This window comes from Oryctolagus cuniculus, chromosome 14, assembly GCF_964237555.1.
Source record: "Oryctolagus cuniculus chromosome 14, mOryCun1.1, whole genome shotgun sequence".
NCBI lineage: Eukaryota > Metazoa > Chordata > Mammalia > Lagomorpha > Leporidae > Oryctolagus > Oryctolagus cuniculus.
Window position 1 is genome coordinate 25,516,872 of NC_091445.1, and position 20,400 is coordinate 25,537,271.

Sequence of the window (20,400 nt, forward strand, 5' to 3'; positions counted from 1 at the left end):
CACAGCAAACAGTGTAGGATTTAGGACACTGGGCCATACAAGAAGCTTGGCTGGGATCAAATTGAGTGCCACAGGAGAAGTGATAAACAAACAAAATCCAGGTAGTTAGAAAGAAGATGGTTGTCGAATAAGTAACAACTCACTGTCAGTAGTCCATGTTTAGAGAATACAATTCTGTTATCCATAGATACTTACTAAGCTTTCTGACTTCAAATAGCTCACAATCTAACAGGGAAAAAAACAGTTTCATTGTATCAGGTTTACTGATGAAGGTGAGTGAGGGACCATGGAAGGTGTGTGCTACTATTGAAGAGGCACAAGATAAAAAAAATTAATTCCCTTTATAAAATTCTTCAGTGGTTATGTAGATTTGTATACCACACAAGAGCCTATTTAGTCTCCCAGAAAGAATGTAATTCCAGAATAACAGTAAGAGTTTAATTAAAAAAACAAAGATTCTGGGTGACAGTTCAAAGCATGTTCTGAAGAAAGACTGCAAACTATTGCTTTAGTCCCACAGGTACTGGCCAAAAAGAACCTGAACTTTACATCAAAGTCTTTAAAATGAATCTGTATCATTTTCATATCTGTATAGGTAAATATTACAATACTTTATCATGTTGTTTTTCTCAAAATACATAGTTTATCTTTTTTGTTACATAAGTAAAACAGAATAGATATGTGGAATATAAAGAAAGAAATTGATAAATTGATTGATGGTTAATGAATAGAGAAATGAAAGTTGTAGCAGGAAGAAATAAGATAGCAAGGGAGGGAGAGGTGCAGGAGATGTCCACATAGAGTCTTCATAAAGATTTCTTCAGGGTAGTTCTTTCCTGAGCAGTGAATTGCTGACATCTGGTGGTAAAGCTTAGTAAAAAAAAAAAAATTATGTGAATTTTCTCATCAAAACAGGTGCCATTCAATGAATGATTGCTTTGTCTTCAAAAAGAATAATTCAAACTGCTGCTAGTCATCCAGTTGCTATGTCTACGTTATACCAGGCATTCAGGAATTTGCTCGTACCTGGAACAAGAGGTGTCACGTAGACACTGACAGAATCCGTGTTCTCAGTGTTACTGTGAACACACTGAAGATTAAATGATTAAAATGTGCTGGGGTTGGCTATTGAAATCAGAGGAACATTTTAAAAACCTAGTGACAGCGAAAGAGAGCACATGATGATCTATTACTGTATTGTTCTGAGTCTAATTAGATTCCTGGCTAAATTTATATTGACCCATGTTGGATTGTCTCTTGTTTAAGTAACTAAACCAATCAGCCAGCCAACAAACATTCATTGACTGCCTATCCTATGCTGACCTCTATGTAATTTACTAGACAGAATTATAAGTAGAACCTGGCTCTTGTCCTTAAAAAATTACAGCCTTATTTTTTTATAAAGAGTCTAACAAATAAGAAACAATTAAAGGGCCATACTAAATAGCATGCTATGGACTGCAGAGAGTAATTGCTCTAATTTGCTGCGACAATAAAAGCTATGAAAGCTGTAGTTGTCAGGTAAGAGTCACTGAAGTAGATAGGATCTGAGCTGAGCCCTTGAAAACAAGATAGGAAGTAAATGGTAAAAAGGATACAGAAGAAATTTCAGAAGACGGTGGTAAAATGAATAAAAGCCAGGGGCATGAATGAACATGAGCACAGTGAACACACAGAACAGCCCCTCGATACGGAGAACAGAATGTGTTAGAAAATAGTGAAACTATTTGACAGGCTCAGAGTTGTGTGGATTTTGAAAAAATATTGTTTTGGTTTTCGATTGTTTATCTGATGAGAAATGTTATTTTTACTTGTTTACTATGGGTAGCGATACAATAAAAATATTGATCAAGGAAATGGACGTGGCAGTGTTAAAAAGGCTGAACTGGAAGGGATATGGGAAGGCTATTAGATCCATTTTTGAAGTAAAGTGGAATTGGGGGGTGACAGTGGGGACTGACTAGAAAGAACAGTCTGAGAGATTTCACTGGAGGCCATCTGGAATTACGGAATGCATAAGGAAATTAAGTCTAAGCCATTGACAAGTTAGGTGATAAAGACAAACACAAGCATAGTTTGAATTCCAAGTAATGTGAAGAAATTTAGTGTAAGTAGCAAGCTGACCAATTAGAGCTACAGGACTTGGGGAACAGCAGGTTAAGCTGCCACTTGGGATGGCTGCATCTCCTATCAGAGTGCCTGGTTCCAGTTCTGGCTACTCCAGTTCTAGTCCAGCTTCCAGTATACCAAAGCACCTGGGAGGCATCAGGTGATGTCCCAAGTACTTGGGTTCCTGTCACCCACGCGGGAGACACAGTTGGAGTTACTGGCTCCTGAGTTCAGCCGGGCCCAGCCCCAGCTATTGCAGGCATTTGGGGAGGGAACCGTAGATTGAAGAGATTTCTCTCTCCCTTTCTTGCTGGTTTTCCCTCTCTTTTTCTCTTCTCTTCCCTCTCTGTCACTTTTCGGTGTTTCAAATGAATAAATAAAAATAGATAATAAACAAGTCTTTTTTAAAAAATAATAAATCTATGAAACTTAATGTAAAGTGAGTTGGTGATAAAGCAAGATTTAGGGATTATCAACAGAGGTGAGAGTTGAAATCAAACATTGAGAAGTACTCCAAGATCTTCTGACTTGCAGGACTGATATTTAAAAACGGAAACTGTTTTAGAAGTAGGCAAAGGATCTGAAGAGATATTTGTCTGAAGAAGATATACAAATGGCCAACAAGAGTAGGAAAAGCTCAACATGATTAGTGAATAGAGGAATGCAAATCAAAAGCACACTGAGATGCCACTTCAGCAGAATGGCTGTAAACGAAAAGACCAAAAATAAGTTTTGGAGAGAATCTGTAGAAATTAGAACCTCATACAATGCTGGTAGAATACAAAATGATGCAGTTATTTTAGAAAGCACTTTGGCAGTTCCTTCAAATGTCAAAGATAGATTCCTCATTTGATCCAAAAATTTCTCTCCCAAGTACATGCTTAAATGAAAATATCTAGCCACTTATGCATGAGTGTTTATAGCAACATTATTCATAATTACCAAAATCTGAGAGCAAACAAATATCTATATCTATCAATTGATGAGTAGATAAATAAATGAGGTATATCTATATACTGCAATACTGTTAAGCAACAAGAGGAATGAAAAACCAATACATACTTCAGCATTCAGAAACCTTGAGGATGTTGTGCTAAGAGAAGCCAGTCACAAAAAAGCCCCATGTATTGTTTAATAATAATAAGTAAATGGCTAATCTTAGAGACAGAAAATGCACTTTTTACTTTAAGTAAGTGAATCTTAAGAGTGTAAATTATATCTCAGTAAAGAGCTTTAAGAAAATAAAATTGTGCAACCTTCAAGCCTAGTAAATCACCTGCCGTCCCCAAAGCCTGAATACTCCCTGTGTTTGGCTGACACCCAGACCCACCACTGGAGCCCCGCAGCTCCTCAGCTCTGAGTAAACAGAAATGCTACCCTGCGTCAGGAAAGCCTTGTATCTCAAAGAGCTTGACAATTAGGTATCTGAGTAAGAAGTCTGCCCAATCTTGAGATTTTTAAGCTCTATTATTCACTGGCAAGCAATCAAAGGAAGATGTAATTGTAAATTAAAGGCTAATATTCTCAAGTTCATGAGGTGGGACAGAAGATATTCCAAAGAAATTTTTATTCTCATTCTGGGGCAGGGAGCGGACTGTTCTTCCAAGTTCTCAAATTGCAACTTGAGATGAAAACAGCCAAGTGATATTGGAACAAATTCAGAAATTCTATATAAATCTCCCTGGTTTGGAATGTCCTTAGCAAAGACAAAGTAATATGTGGTTTGCAAAAATAAGTTACTGCAGAGACTAATGCTCTTGTTCAGTTTCCACTGCCAGATGAGAATGAGATTCTGGAGCAATTGCCTGCTTTATTTGTAGTTCCTTAAATGTGGTGTCAGCCGTGGCTATATCCATCAAAATGAATATGGGCAGAATGCTCTGCTGCCATCATTCATAAAGCTAGGAAACCTACTGAGCATCTGTTTGCTCTGCCAAGTAATGTAAATAATGCCTCTGAGTAGGTATAATCAATCATCAAAGCTTTGGATTGTTGCCTCAGCCATGACTAACCAGAGACGCGGCAGGTCAACAGCAAATGAAGATCTCTGCAGCTAAGAGATGGTCTTGGCCTCCCCAAAGAGACCTATTTTCGCTGAAGCTTAACTTGAAGAGTTCTGAACTGTGCACAAATAAGTTAATTCCTTTCCCCGACTCTTACATCCAAACGTCTATTCAGCACATCTACCTGGGTGTGTAATGAACATCTCAAACTCAACACGTACAAAACCAGGCTTTTTTCTTCCCCCGGACTTGTTCTTCTCAGTTATCAGCGATTTTATCTTTCAAGTTAGTCAGGGCCAAAATGCTTGGAGTCATAGGATTCCTCCAAACCCTTATACCCTTTATGTCAACAAATTCCGTTCTACCTTCAGCATATGAGATACTAACCGTTTCTCACTTCACTTCCTCCATTGCTACCATACTGTCATCATCTCTCACCTGAATTATTCACAACAACTCCTAAGGAGTCCCCCTTTGCCCTTCCTCAACCCATTCTCATCTCAGCAGCTGCAGTGAGTCTATGAAAATATAAATCAGACCAAATATCTCCAGTTCATTCTTTTTTACTCAGATTTAAAATAGAGCCTATACAGTGGCCAAAGGCTGAAAAAATTTACCCTACCCCTTTACTTTTAAGATTTATTTTACTTGACAAGCAGAGTTCCAGAGAGAGACAGAGACGGAGAACATGTTTAACTTTTTGAGGAACAGCCAAACCATTTTTCATTAATGAGCACACCATTTTAGACTCCTATCAGCAATTTATGAGGGTTCAAGTTTCTCTGTATCGTGGCCAATACATGCAATACCCTCCTTTTTTTTGATAGGTTATATAACCATTCTAATAGATGTGAAGTGGTATCTCATCATGATTTTGATTTGCATTTACCTGTTAACTAATGATGTTGAATATCTTTTCATGTGCTTATTGGCTATTTCTGTATCTTCTTTGGAAAAATATCTAATGAAGTTTTTGTTCATTTTAGAATTGACTTGTGTATCTTTCTGTGTGTTGACTAACAAGCAATATTTGTATGTTCTAGACATTTTGCATGTGTCACATTACATATTTTAAAATGGTACCCCTCAAGTATCTACCTAAAGTAAAACCAGGAATTATTAAACATATTATGAACAATATGGATTAATAGAACAATGACTCTTAAATCTTATGCTTAAAGCTTAAGGAGATTTGCCACTGATGTGCTTAAAGCTATGAACACATCACCTAAAGCATCTTTATGATTATTTATCACCATGTTTATTCATCACGTAAAGCTGGAAAATGAGTATCTTCAACCTACTTGTCAGGATGGAATTCTAAGTGGAAGGAGCTAATACAGAATACTCCCCAGAACCCAGGGGATATAAATCAAGTGATAAGTAAACAGTAAGGGAGAAAGGAAACGACTCCAGTTAGTATTTTTCTCTTTTTCGCTCTCACAAAAGTGGTGCAAGGCAAGAAGTGAATTCCCACTCCCTTCCCTATAGCCAGGAGCTTCTTCTCTCACAATGAACAGAAGATCAATGGGGATGAGGGAGAGGAGAGGGAGGTATTATCTGCTCTCTGGTCTCCTCCAGCTACACACCAGGGCCACAAGGCCCTTTGAAGTTTGGACAATGAGATGGTCAGATAGAGGCGGTCCCAGGCCCAATACTCCTTAACTTTTAAGCAAGTTGTAGGTGAGGAAAAACAAAACAATGAATGGGGGTTTGGAAGAAAGGGAAGATGTTGAGGAGGACATAGACGGGTTAGAGAAAGAAGAACCATTTGCAGTGGACCTCAAGCTCAGGGTAAACTATCAACATACATGCTTTTTAACTTGATGTCATTTCATTGGTCTTTTCCTGTTTAATATTAATTGTGGCCAGCGCCGGGGCTCACTAGGCTAATTCTCCGCCTGCGGCGCTGGCACACCGGGTTCTAGTCCTGGTGAGGGCACCGGATTCTGTCCCGGTTGTCCCTCTTCCAGTCCAGCTCTCTGCTGTGGCCCGGGAGTGCAGTGGAGGATGGCCCAAGTCCTTGGGCCCTGCACCCCATGGGAGACCAGGAGAAGCACCTGGCTCCTGGCTTCTGATCAGCGTGGTGCGCCAGCTGCAGCAGCCATTGGAGGGTGAACCAATGGAAAAAAGGAAGACCTTTCTCTCACTGTCCACTCTGCCTGTCAAAATATATATATATATATATATATATCAATTGTAACATTGTTTCTCCCTCAAGAATAAATGCATTTGTAGAAAGCAAAAATGTGAAACTAATTTTTTACAATGCTTATTTTGTCTTATAATTATTAGAATGTGTAGAAACTCCAAAACTTGAAGTGACTCAACTATTTTTAGACTTGTAAACAAAATACCTTTATAGCTTTCTGCAGTTAAAAAAAAAAGTAAGCAGAATGGAATACTTATGCTTTTCACAGCTTAAGGTAGAAATCATAATAAGGTGTCAGTGTAAAAGGCTACCAGTAAAATTTTAAGACTGGATGCAAATGAGGAAATGTATTCATAGGAACTATTTTTTTAGCAGTTTTTAAAAGATTTATTTATTTATTTGAAAGTCAGAGTTTCACACAGAGAGAGGAGAGGCAAAGAGAGAGAGAGAGGTCTTCCATCTGCTGGTTCACTCCCCAGTTGGCTGCAACAGCCAGAGCTGCGCTGATCTGAAGCCAGGAGCTTCGTCCGGGTCTCCCACGTGAGTACAGGGGACTTGGGCCATCCTCCACTGCATTCCCAGGGCATAGCAGAGAGCTGGATTGGCAGTGGAGCAGCTAGGTCTCAAACCTGGCTTATATGGGATGCTGGCACTTCAGGCCAGGGAGTTAACCCACTGTGCCACAGCATCGGCCCCACCTAAGAACTATTGGTCACCAACAGTGACCACTCTCTTTCTGTATTTAAGTTCTAAAAAGGCAGAGATTTTTGTTAGTAACTAACAATCTCAGTGATAAAATAGTACCTGGAATATAGTACCCTAACTATTTACCATTGATGAGTGCATAAATGAATTCCGACAGCTAAAAAATGTTAATTACTCATTTCAATGATATATAAGAACATTTTACATGTGCAGTGTTAATAATAGCATTTAAAATCAACTTCAAACAAGGAAATTGCTCTCAAAATAGGATGTTTCCTTTGTGGTATCTCCTTTGCTTTCTGTATCATGTTTTCAAATATTCATAAAAATACCACAAGGTGGCATACAAAAATCTCATAAAAATGTTTCTGAATTTGTTCTGATCAGTTTTATAGAGAAGTGGGCGTTTAAGACACTTACATCCCACATGCGTGCGCCTGGGTGCAAGTCCTGGTTCCGCTCTGGATTCTAGTGAATGTACACCTTGAGGGGGCAGCAGTGATGGTTCAAGTAGCTGGGTCTCTGCCACCCATGTTGGTGATCCAAGTTGAGTTCCTGGCTCCTGGCTTTAGCCTAGCTCAACACTGGCTGTTGCAGGCATTTAAGGAGTGAACTCAGCAGATAAGTGATCTCTCTTGCCCTCTGCCTCTCAAATAAGTATTTGCTTTTTTAAGTCTCGTTAGATAATTAAAAAAAAAAACACCTCCCTTAAATTCAGGCAAGAGGGACCTTGCCTGAATCTTAACTCCTGGCTTGAAGACTAGGCTGTGTCCTGCAGGGTGCATTCTCAGGTTCCAGGCTGTACTTGCTTCTCTTGGAGAACATTTTCCAATGGTAGATGAAAGGCTAGAGGTGATTCCAAAGGCCTGGGCTGGTCACAGCGTGCCTCTGCAGGAGTCAGGATCAGCTGTCCTTTGGAGATAGCAGACGGGAGAGAGGGCCCTCAAATAGCTGTCCCTGAGTTTCTGCTCCATAGTACAGGGCTCTAAGGTGTCTCAGATTTCCGGGAACCTTAAGAAGGTGTATTTTCTGACAGTGACTCTCTAAATACATGCATGCAATGTGGATCTTCATTTTCACTCTTGACAGGACCCTACACATATGAGAAACAAGACTGTGTTGTGTAAAATCTGTGGGTATTTTCAGTGCATACTTGTTTACTTAAAAATCTGCATTTGGAATCTGGGCATTAGGATTTTGACATTTCAGTAATAAAATCAGCATTTTATCTGAATAGCTTATATTGGCTATTTATCAGGGAGTAAAAATAACTTTTGAGCATAAAGCATCTATAATAGACTTTACAAAAAAGTGAGTGTGACAGATGTTAACAGTCATCTACTAATATTCTGGTTTTGCTTCTAGGATTACGGTAGGACTGTACTTATCTCATTTTGGTATTAAGCATGGCTAGTCCCCCCCCCCAACCTGTAAATAAATTCTATTATAGCAAAACCATAAAACTCAATTTTTAAAATAATGTCAGAAATATATTCAAGAGCTACATGAATAAGCATCAGTTATCATCTGGATATAGTGCTATTAGGTTATTGAGATAACCTTGAAGTTGTTTTAAGCTGCTCTGCTTCTGATTAAAAAAATGCAGTTGAATCCAGAATTACTTGATTTCATTACTTGTTTCCCCAAGTTTATTTATTACCTCAGCTTTGAGGTATAATTGACAAATAAAAATTACAAATACTTAACCGTTTACAATGTGGTTTTGATACATACAGACATTGTGAAGTAACTACAATCAAGCTAGCTAACTAACTGGAAGAGGGGCAACCGGGACAGAACCGGCGCCTCAAGTCTCTCCTTGAAGAAATGCTTGCTCAGGAACTTTGCCTATTTTAAAAGCAGGTTTTCTTCTATTGAGTTTCATACATATTTTGGACACTAGGACCTCGTCAGAGGTATGGCTTGTAAATATCTTCTCCACCTCATAGCTGTCTCTTCACTCTGTTGTTTGCATTGCTGTGCAGCTTTTTAGTTTGATGCAATCCCATTCGCCTATTTTTGCTTTTGTTGCCCATACTCTTGAGGTCATACACAAACATCATTGCCCTTATTAAAGTCAAGTTTTCCCCTTACGTTTTCTTCCAGCACTTCCATTGTTTCAGGTCTTACCTTTAATCCATTTTCAGATGACGTTTTAAGATCGTGTAAGGATCCAATTTCATTCTTTTGCATGTGAATATAGTTTTTCCAATACTATTTATTGAAAAGAATGTACTCTCCCCATTGTGTGCTCTGGCAAACTTGAAGATTAAATTATCATAACTACATATTTATTTCTAGGCTCTCTGTTTGATTAGTCTATGTGTCTATTTTTATACCAGTACCATGCTGATTTCTTTAGTTTTGTAGTATATATATATTTTTTTTTACTAAATTTTTATAATTTTGTTTTTAACACATTTAAATGTGATTTGTAGGTATAATTCTAAGCATATAATGGTATTCTCTTCCTCCCTCCCTCTCCTACACTTCTTCCTTCGACCTTTTAGTTTTTGAGATATTTCAAATTTACATTACAGTAAAAAGCCCTAATACTTCATCAAATAAAAAGTTTAACAAGTAAAAAGCAAAAAAGACCCTAGTTTAATGGGACTATAGACAACAGCTATGAACTGAATGGAAAAAATGGCCATTCCATCCATATATGTAAATTTAAAAATTACCACAAATCATCAAAACTACAGTAGTGTTACATTCTTAACCATTGGTTTGACAAGGGTATAAAACAAAATTTTACAAAACTATATTTGCAGCAATACTGATAAACAAAAACTTTTTTTTTTTTTTTTAATTTTAGCTCCCACACATGAGAGAAGATGCAGTGTCTTTCTGGGTCTAGCTTACTCAACATGACATCCTCCAGTTGCACCCATTTTGCTGCAATTGGTGGAATCTCAATCTTTAACAGAGCTGAATAATATTCCATTGTGCACATATACCACACTTTCTTTATCCATTCATCTGATGACAGACACCTTGATGGATTCCAAATTCTGGCTATTGTGAACAGTGCTGCTATAAATACGGGGGTGCAAGTATATCTCTTGGATACATTGTGTTCAAGTCTTTTGGGTATATACCAATAGTGAGATTGCTGGATCATATGACAAGTGTATTTCTAGTCTTTTAAGAAATTTCCAGTTTTCCACAGTGACTGCACTAATGTACATTTCCACCAACAGTATGGAAGTGTTCCCTTTTCTCCACATCCTCCCCAGCACCACTTGTTACTGTGTTTTGGATTTTAGCCATTCTGACAGGGGTGAGGTGGTATCTCATGTGGTCTTTACATTACCCAGATGGCTAGTAATGTTGAACATGTTTTCACATATTTGTTGGCCATTTGTCTTTTTTTGTTGTTTTTTTTGACAGGCAGAGTTAGACAGTGAGACAGAGAGAGACAGAGAGAAAGGTCTTCCTTTTTCCGTTGGTTCACCCCCTAAATGGCCGCCACGGCTGGTGCGCTGCGCCAATCTGAAGCCAGGAGCCAGGTGCTTCCTCCTGGTCTCCCATGTGGGTGCAGGGCCCAAGGACTTGGGCCATCCTCCACTGCACTCCTGGGCCACAGCAGAGAGCTGGACTGGAAGAGGAGCAACCGGGGTAGAACCGGCACCCCAACCGGGACTATAACCCGGCGTGCCGGCACCACAGGCGGAGGATTAGCCTAGTGAGCCACAGCACCGGCCTGTATTTCTTCTTTTGAGAACTGTCAATTGAAGTCTTTTTCTCAACTGTTTTGGCTGTTTTTTTACTGTTGAGTTTTTTAAGTTGCTGATATATTCAGGATATATTGCATTGCTTTTCTCTTGCTATTTTCAAAACTCTTTTGACTTCTGAGAATTCATTATATCTAGATGAGGATTTCTTAAATACTTCTAAGATTCTTTGGGATTCAAGGAACTGGACATTAATTTCTCTCTCTGCAAATGGACAGCTTTTTGATATTCCCTTAAGTAAGTTCTCTTCCTTTTTCCTTCTCTGATCCCTTCAGTACTCCCTATATTTTGGCTCATTTGAAAGGTGTCCTGTAAGTCCTATTCTTGATTGAATCTGTTGTTGAAGGTCTCTATTACATTTTTCATTGAGTTGTGCCTTCTGCTCCAGAATTCATTTAGTTCTTTATTGCTTTTCTTTGTTAAGCTTTTTATTATGTTCATGTATCATTTCTGTGATTTTGTTAAGTTGCCCATGTCCTCTTTTAGCACACAAATCTTGTTTCAGACAATCATTTTGAATTATTTGTCAGGAAACTTGAGATCTCCATTTCTTTAGGGTCAGTTCCTGGTGCGTTATTTTGATCCTTTGGTGTTATCCTAGACTGTTCATGATCCTTACCTCCATTTGTTACTGTCTGTGCATTTGAAGAGGCAGCCATAAACATAAAGTATGTTCCATACTTTACACTCTGCTTTGGCAGGGAAAGCCCTTCCATACTCTGCTTTTCCAGAGGTTGTGGAGGGCAATCTGGTGGAGGCCTCAGGTGGGCTGGTCTGGGGCCTGGTCCACAGGGTCCAGCCTGGTGCCAGTCTGCTGGCACAGACTAGGGGCCAGGCGTGGAGTGCCCATGTAAACTGCAAAATTCAGATTTTATTGCACTGTTATGAGGTCATCACCACTAATTTTGAACACTGTTGTCACCACAAAAAGAAACCCCACACTCATTAGCAGTCTCTGACTGGGTTTGGGCAATGTAATAGAAGGATATGTGTAACTTCACAGTGAGTGTTTTAAGATCTAGTGCACAGTTCACCATGTTATTTATCCCAGGCCATGGTCAGTGGTGCTATTCCATAGGCAAGACACCATCACTTTACAACTTGGAATTGTAAAGGATAAAAACAGAGCCAAGGCCTTGATGAACTAAGAGGGAAATAAGGCATGGCCAAGAAATAAAGCTTTGTTTGGGGTGGTTTGACACAGAATAATCTATCCTAACATGATGGATACATCAGAACAAAAGTCTGTTTGATGAGAAATTGCTTAAGGCAGGCAGATTTTTTTTTTAAATGTTTGGAATTTTAAAATGACTCTGCCCTAATGAAATGGAAATGGAGCGAGGGGGGAAGTACCATTATGTGCTTAAAATTGCATATATGAAATACATGAAATCTTCACTTTATATTAAAAAATTGTTACATAAAAGCAATGAGGGAAAATAGCTGATTTTGTCAGACAATCACTAGAAGAATACCATTTCATCTGAGCTAAAAAGACATGACCTCTTAAATTTACCAAGAGGATACAATATGATGCCAGCATGAATTCATTTCTGCTGATAGGAGCAGTACTAGTATCACTGTTTGAAACAATTATGTTTTCTTAAGCTTTCTTTCCGAAATTCTACCGTGAATTTTGTCTGTAAGATGACGTCCTACCTGGATTGATTTCCTTCCTCCAATTTCTTCCTTCCAGTCAGTCCATATTAAACAATTTAATCTTTCTTCCTAAATGAGTAGGTCTCCATTTTCAAAAGCACACATTACTGTTCACTGTGGTCGATAAATAAAATGGAAGATAAAAATACTCTATAACAATCTTAATTAAGATGAACTCCATTCATTACCAATATTGTAGGCCTAGTTTAGATTATTACTTACCATTACTACAAAACCCTATCAACTAATCGTCACATCTTTTTTCTCTCTTCCTCTAACCTGTTCTTTACTAGCTACCAGGTTAAATTTCCTAAAACATCATTCTGATCATAACAGTTGCATACAAAGACTTTCAGAGGTTTTTACTCTCAAAAAATAAATAATTTCGCTAGGTATTTGTATTAGCTTGCTGGGGCTACTGTAAGAGAGTACCACAAATGGCAGGGCTTAGACAATAGAGAATCTGACTCTCTTCCAGTTCTGGAGGCAGAAGTCCAAGATGAAGGTATGGACAAGGTTGATTCCATTTGCAGGCTGTGTGTCTCAGCTTCTGGTCTGGTAACCTTTGGCATTTTTGGGTTTTTAGAAGTATCAACTCAGTTGCTAGCTTCATTTTCACATGGCATTCTCCTGAGTCTGTGTCCAAATTTCCCACTGTTTATAACATCAGTCATACTGGATTAGAGCTCATCCCAATATGAAAACACTGTTTCCAACTAAGGCCAAATTCTGAGATACCAAAAAATTAGGACTTCAACATACGAATTTTTGGGGGACATCTGTCACCCCTTACCAGTATTCAAAGCTTGCCACAGGGTTTCCTACTTACCTTTTCAGCTTCATCCACCTACCTTTGTTACTTCAGTTTACCCTGAGGAGGGTAGAAAATAAAAAGCCTGGCCTTCTGGGAATCACTCTAATACCTGCTGTCACTGTGCATCTCTTCTCCCCTTATTCTCTGGTTCTTTCTCTCCAAATCCTCTGCATTTCTCGAGGACAAACTCATCTGAGCCCTCACAGATGAGGATAACCTGCGTTTCAGGTTCAGAAATGACTGCTCTGTTTCGCCTCCCTATTGTACATTCTCTATACTTTTTTCCTGGAATTTAGGATTTACTAACTTGTAGTTTGTGTTATACACAGCTTATAATGTTCTATATTTCTAACCAGATAGTAAGCGCCATGTGAGGAAAGGTAATTTTCCATACTGCTTTATACTAAAATTTGGTTGAATGAGTGATATCATAGAAATTATAGTTTAAAATCTTTGATATTCATCAAAGTAAAGGTGCTTTGCCTGTTCTCTTTTTAGAAGAAAAACTCATTTCTATGTATTGTATTCTTCCTTTGCCTTTATTCATTATATGTATACTGATAGTCAAATGTGGCACTGTGGGGAGCAATTCGGACTATACTGTTACTGGAATTAAGATTTATTCTATGCATCTGCTCTCCCACAATATGGCGCTGGGAGAGAAGTAAACAGCTTCTACCCAGCTGCCTCTCACCAACTTGACAAGCTGCAGGAGCTGCTCCTGATTGGAGGAGAGCGGCGTGCTCGGCGTGTGGGCAGCCGAGTTGGGATTGGTGGAGAGTACTATATAGGAGGAGAGAGACGGCATGGTGGTGTGGGTTGGTTGGAGAGTGCGTTGGAGAGTTCGCGGGGAAGTTCGTTACTTCGTTCTTTCTCATTTCTCTCTACTCATTCTTGCTTTGGGAGTTTGCTGTTTACTTATTCTTACTTTACTATAGAAAGGACTTGTAAAAAAAAGGGAACAACAAGCGCCCGGTCCGGTGCGGCTCCTCCGCGTGCGGAGGAGCAGCAAGTGGTGCCGTGACTCGGATAGGAAACCTAGGACGGATATGAAACTTAGGAGGGAAGAAACGGGAAGAACTGGGAAAATATCGGAGAGAGAAACTAGCAAACAGCCTAGGGAAATTACCGGAGAGAGAGACTAGCAAAGAGCCTAGGTGCCGGAAGAAGCTATTGAAAGCCTAGGCATAGACTCGGATATGGACTGTGGGAAAGAAGTTAGGATTGACAGCGAAAGTGAAAGCTTTCATAGACTCGGATGCGGACTATGGCGGGGAAGCTAGGAGACTGAAAGCGAAAGTGAAACCTGGAGGAGGCTTGGACTCGGATACGGACTGTGGGGAGAAGCCAGGAGAAATGAGAGGAATATTGTTGGAAGAAAACTTAAGGAAACATACCGGGTAGAGAGAAATGTTAGGGAGGATGAAGCCGCGAGTGCAGGCCGAGGCAGAGATATAAGCCACCTTGGAATTCTTCAAGTCACCCCGGGGAGCAAGAGGCGAAGATCTGGAACCAGAGGCAGAGACGTGGGCCGCCAGGATTCGCCAGGTTAGTCCGGGGAACTTGGACTGAATGCTGGTGGTGGCGGAAACATTCGCGGAAGCCGCTGTGTGCAAAGAGAGCACGGGGCGTGAATAGATAGAGAACGCGGGGCTGGCGCGAGGCCGTGGTGCGGGCGCGAAGTGTGTGGAGACTGTGGAGCGTGCGCGCAGAGCCTGGAACCCGCCGGCAGGGCGAGGCGCCGGGAAGCCGCGCAGAGCCGTGAAGCTGCCGGGGGCGAGGTGCCGAGAAGCAGCTTCGGGGTGGGCACCGGGAAGCCGCAGGGATAAGAGAACCAGAAGTTTAGAAGTAAAATGAGAGAAATAGGAATGCTGGAAAATAGAAGTAAAATAGGAGAAATAGGAATGCCCGGAGATAGAGAAATAGAGAAATAGAAAGGCCTCCCCACAACATGGCAATGAGAGAGCTTGGATTCGGTCTGCCTGATTAGTGAGGCGATGAGCACCTGCGGGCGGCTGGCAGCTTATGCGCCGCAGGTCACCAAAGATAGGCACGAATCAACACCAATAGGCCTCCCCACAATATGGCAATGAGAAAGCTTGGATTCGGTCTGCCTGATTAGGGCGGTAAGCACCAGCAGGCAGCTCGACCAGAGTATGAGCTGCAGGTCACCGAAGACAGGCACGCATCAGCGCCTAAAAACCTCCTCACAACATGGCGAAGAGAGGACCTGGATTCGGTTTGCCTGATTGATAGGACTTGTAAGAACCTGTGGCAACTCTAGCAAGTAGAGCAGAGTGTGTGCTGTGGGACACCGAAGACAGGCGCGTATCAACGCCAAAAAATAAAAAGAAAGGGGGATCTGTGGGGAGCAACCCGGACTAGACTAAATTACTCAAATTAAGACTTATTCTATGCATCTGCTCTCCCACAATATGGCGCTGGGAGAGGAGAAAACAGCTTCTACCCAGCTGCCTCCAGTTCAACCAATAAACAGCAGGACCTGCTCCTGATTGGAGGAGAGCAGCGTACTCGGCGTGTGGGCAGCCGAGTTGGGATTGGCAGAGGAGGACTATAAAGGAGGAGAGAGACGGCATGCACCAGGAACATCTAAGAGGAACACCTGTGCAGCCCCCGAGAGAGCCGGCCGGCGGTGTGCCGCTCCCCTGCGGAAGTGGGGAATGCGGCCAGGGGGAACTGCCCTTCCACGGAGGTGGAAGGGATAGTAGCCAACCCGGGAAGAACCAGCAGCAAACCCGGGGAGGGCCGAGCAGACGAAAGAACAGCGCAGGGTCCTGTGTCGTTCCTCCACGAAGAGGGGGAGCGACATAGTGGTGCCGTGACTCGGATAGGAAACCTAGGAGGGAAAGACCGGGAAGAAGTGGGAAATTACTGGAGAGAGAGACTAGCAAAGAGCCTAGGGGAAGGCCGGACGGAAAGAGTGCCGGTGAAAAGCTAGTCAGAACCTAGGAAAAAAGCCGCGGGGGAAGAAAATTAGAAGCTAGGAAGGAGGTATTAACTGGGAACGTCTGGGAGACTCAGTCTTCCATTACGCTCACTGCTCCAACATGTCACAGACGGTACAGACAATGGAGTTCTTTGGCTACTCTTTGCCCACTGGCTACCTCTTCCTCCTCCTGGGCACCATCCTCTGTTTCTCCCTAAAGATCATCTATGGGCTAAATATGGTTTCTCTCTCTCTCTCTTCCTACTCCCCACCTCGTCGCAGCTTTTCCTCTAAGCAAGGGAAACGAGGGGGGAGGAAAATTCATGCATTTGTAAGAGCAATCGTAGAGACGTCCCCCTGGTTTCCACAGCAGTGGAGGCAGGTGGGACGGAAAATGCGCGAGGCTGGGGAACCGATAGAAGTGCTGAAGCTGTGGCAACTCGTTGATCAGGTGCTTCAGAACCCCACGGAAGGGATCGAGTTGTTGCTTAATGAGGGGAGTGAAATGCAGGAAGAATTATGGCAGGGCAGCCAGGCGAGCAACTATTGTAACGAACAAGTGAGAAGAAAATCAAAGAAGGATTTAGAGAGCCAGGAAGCTTATGGGGGGGAGAAGGAAGCTGAGGAGGGAACCTCGCCCCCGAGAGAGATGCCTGGCCATACAAGGCTGGCAAATTCAACCATAAAGGATGAATCACCACCCCGGTATCGCCCATTGGTACTACCAAAGTTTCCTCCTGTAAAGAAAAGCCCCTTTTTTCCCCATGAGATTGAAGAAGAGTGGGAGGAAGAAGGAGTGATGGAGGGAGTAGGTATGCAGGAGGAGCTAGAAAGGCCAAGAACCGAAAACAAGCAAAGGGGAGCTGTTTATAGAAAACCTGCTTGGGAGCAGTACCAGGAACCAGGCCAGGTGTTTCCTGTAATTCAGGATCCACAGGGAAACAGGGGATGGACGCCTCTTGACCATAAATTACTTAAAGAGTTGCAGCAATCAGTACAATTGTATGGGCCCCATGCAAGTTACACTCAGGCAATCCTTGATAACATCGGGCAGCAAGGCCTAATACCTGAGGATTGGAGAAACTTAGTAAAGGCGGTATTAGGCGGGGGTGACTTCCTCTTGTGGCTAGCTGCCTATAAAGAATTTGCGCGAGAATATTCAAAGCAGAACTATCAAACAGGGAATCAAGCATGGGATGAGGAAATGTTAAATGGAGAAGGGCGATTTGCCTGTCCCGATGAGCAGGCCCGATTACCAACAGCTGTCCTCTTACAGGTGAGAGAGATAGCAAGAAGAGCCTGGAAGGTGATACCCAGAAAAGGAGAAGTAAGACACAGCCTAACTAAGATAGTACAGGGCCCTACCGAACCTTACGCTGATTTCGTGAACCGATTAATGGAAGCAGCAGGAAACATTTTCGAAACCGTGGAAGAAGCAATGCCCTTAGTCAAAAGATTGGCGTATGAACAGGCCAATAAAACATGTCGGGAAGCTCTTAGACCATGGCAGCATAAGGACATCCCTACCTTTTTGAAAATCTGTAGGGATGTCATGGATGATGTAGTTTCTGGATCACATGCTGCAGTAGCAGTAACCCGACAATTTAGACAGAACATCAGGGGACGTATATGCTTTAGATGTGGTCGAGAAGGGCATCTAATGAGGGAATGTAGGGCCAGATTTCCAGCCCGAGATCGGCAGGGCATAGAGAACTCGAGAAGACCAGGCCTTTGCCCACGCTGTAGAAGAGGAAATCATTGGGTCAGTGAATGTTACTTTAAAATAAACAGCGCAGGCAATCCCCAGAGGATGCCAAATGAGCCGGGCCCCATAAGAAGATCAGGTGTATATGGTCAACAGCAAAAAAACGGAATGTGGGCCCCTGCACCCCGGGGCCAAAACAATCGGTGGGTGCCACGGTCCCAAAACCAAATATTTACCGCGCAGAGTTACGAGCCACCGAATATTCGGTACTGACACCTCAAATGGGGCCACAAGCCATAGAGGTGAGGGCAGAAGCAATTTCAGCGGAGCATAACGGACTTGGAATAATCGTAGGAAAAGAAACAAATGCTTTGAGAGGCCTAATGGTCATCACCGGAGTCATTCAGTTACCTTTTGATAAGCTAAAAGTGCTAATACAATCTACAAAGGGTATTATTCAAATCAAACCAGAAGAACCTGTGGCTCAAATACTAATCATGATTGGAGCGCAGGATGTTAATGGACCCCAAGGGGAGAAATTTGCAGCCTTGTCCCTATCTCTAGCAGATCGACCTCTGTGGACCTTAACCATTAGAGGAAAGTCGATTCAGGGCCTGCTAGACACAGGTGCGGATGTAAGTATAATTTCGGAAAATGATTGGCCGAAGTCATGGCCCCTTCAGCCAGGAGATAATACTTTAGTAGGCCTAGGTGCGGCCATGACACCATCAAGGAGTGCTCAGGTGCTTCATTGGCAGGATCAAGAAGGGAACAAGGGAAATGTGCAACCTTATGTTAGTGCACTCCCCATCACATTATGGGGAAGAGACATTTTAGAACAATTGGGACTGACGTTAACAAATGAGGATCAATTGGAGAGTTCTACAGGACGGCGTATTATGTATAAAAAGGGATATCAGGAGAGAGGATTAGGCTCCAGAGAAGGCAGAAGGGACCTAGCCCAGCCCATAGGCGATTTTAAAAGACAGGACACGGGTTTTTCGTGGGGGCCACTGAGATGCAGCCGCTGCCATTGTCATGGCTGGACAACAAGCCAAAGTGGATACCACAGTGGCCCCTTACCCAGGAAAAGTTGGCTGCGGTAAATGATATAGTATCACAACAATTAGAGGCAGGCCATTTGCAACCATCAACCTCCCCATGGAATACGCCAATATTCGTGATAAAGAAAAAATCAGGGAAATACCGGTTGTTGCATGATTTACGGGCTGTTAATCAGCAGATGCAACCCATGGGGGCATTGCAACCCGGACTCCCGGTTCCTACTATGATCCCAAAGCATTGGCCACTAATAGTACTCGATCTGAAGGACTGCTTTTTTAGCATACCTCTACATGAACAAGACACTCAGAGGTTTGCTTTCACCGTTCCTTCCATTAATCATCAAGGTCCCGACAAAAGATATGAATGGAAGGTGCTTCCCCAAGGAATGACCAACAGTCCTGCCATATGCCAGCTATATGTTGACCAGGCAGTAGAGCCGGTTCGACAACAGTGCCCAAAGGTACAAATTTTACACTACATGGATGACTTGTTAATAACGACTGAAAGTGAAAGTCACCTAATGGAAGCATATAAGCTGCTGTTATTATATTTGGAAAAAGTTGGGTTACAAGTAGCGCCAGAGAAAATACAAAAAGGGGAAGTAGTACAGTACTTAGGACTTAAAGTAACTTCTGAAAAGGTAACCCCATTAGAATTTGAAATTGCAATAGATGGGTTACAGACCCTTAATGACTTCCAAAAATTATGTGGCAATTTAAATTGGTTGAGGCCCTATTGTAAATTAACTACCGAAGATATGATGCCATTATTCAATATTTTAGAAGGAGATGCCCAGCTTGATTCCCCTCGTAGATTGACAATAGAAGCCCGCTTGGCGTTACAGAAAATTGAAAAACAAATTAAAGCAATGCAGATGGAAAGATGTGATCCACAACAAGCCCTAGAAATATTAATTTTTATGGAACAGCTGTATCCCTTCGCAGTCATTTGGCAAGGAGGACCCTTGTTGTTTGTATACCCACATTCACATGCACCGCGTGTACTATACACCCAAGGCATTGCGGTGGCTGATTTAATATTAACAGCAATAAAAAAGGCGACAGAAATGGCGGGGAAGACTCCAAAGCGATGTGTAGTTCCCTTTGCTCAAGAGGCAGTAGAAGCCTTTACAAGGGAATGCTGGCAATGGGCATACATAGTTCTCATTCTACAAATAGAGATTGACAATCACTACCCTCGCCATCCATTTGTTAACTTCTGCACACAGGTTTCAATAAAACGGGTGCAGAAGGTGCGAAGGGATCCAATTCAAGGGGCAGTTACCGTATTTACGGATGGAGCTAAAGGCGGAACAGGAGCAGCTATATTTAACAATCAACGATATTTTGTTTTAACAGCATCCCCTTCTCCACAACATGCAGAATTGGCTATTATCGCAACAGTATTACGCAGAGAGAGCGCACCTATGAATATTTTGTCTGATAGTGCATATGTGGTGAATGCAGTTCAGATGCTCGCTACACAGTGCCTTATTCTTAAATCC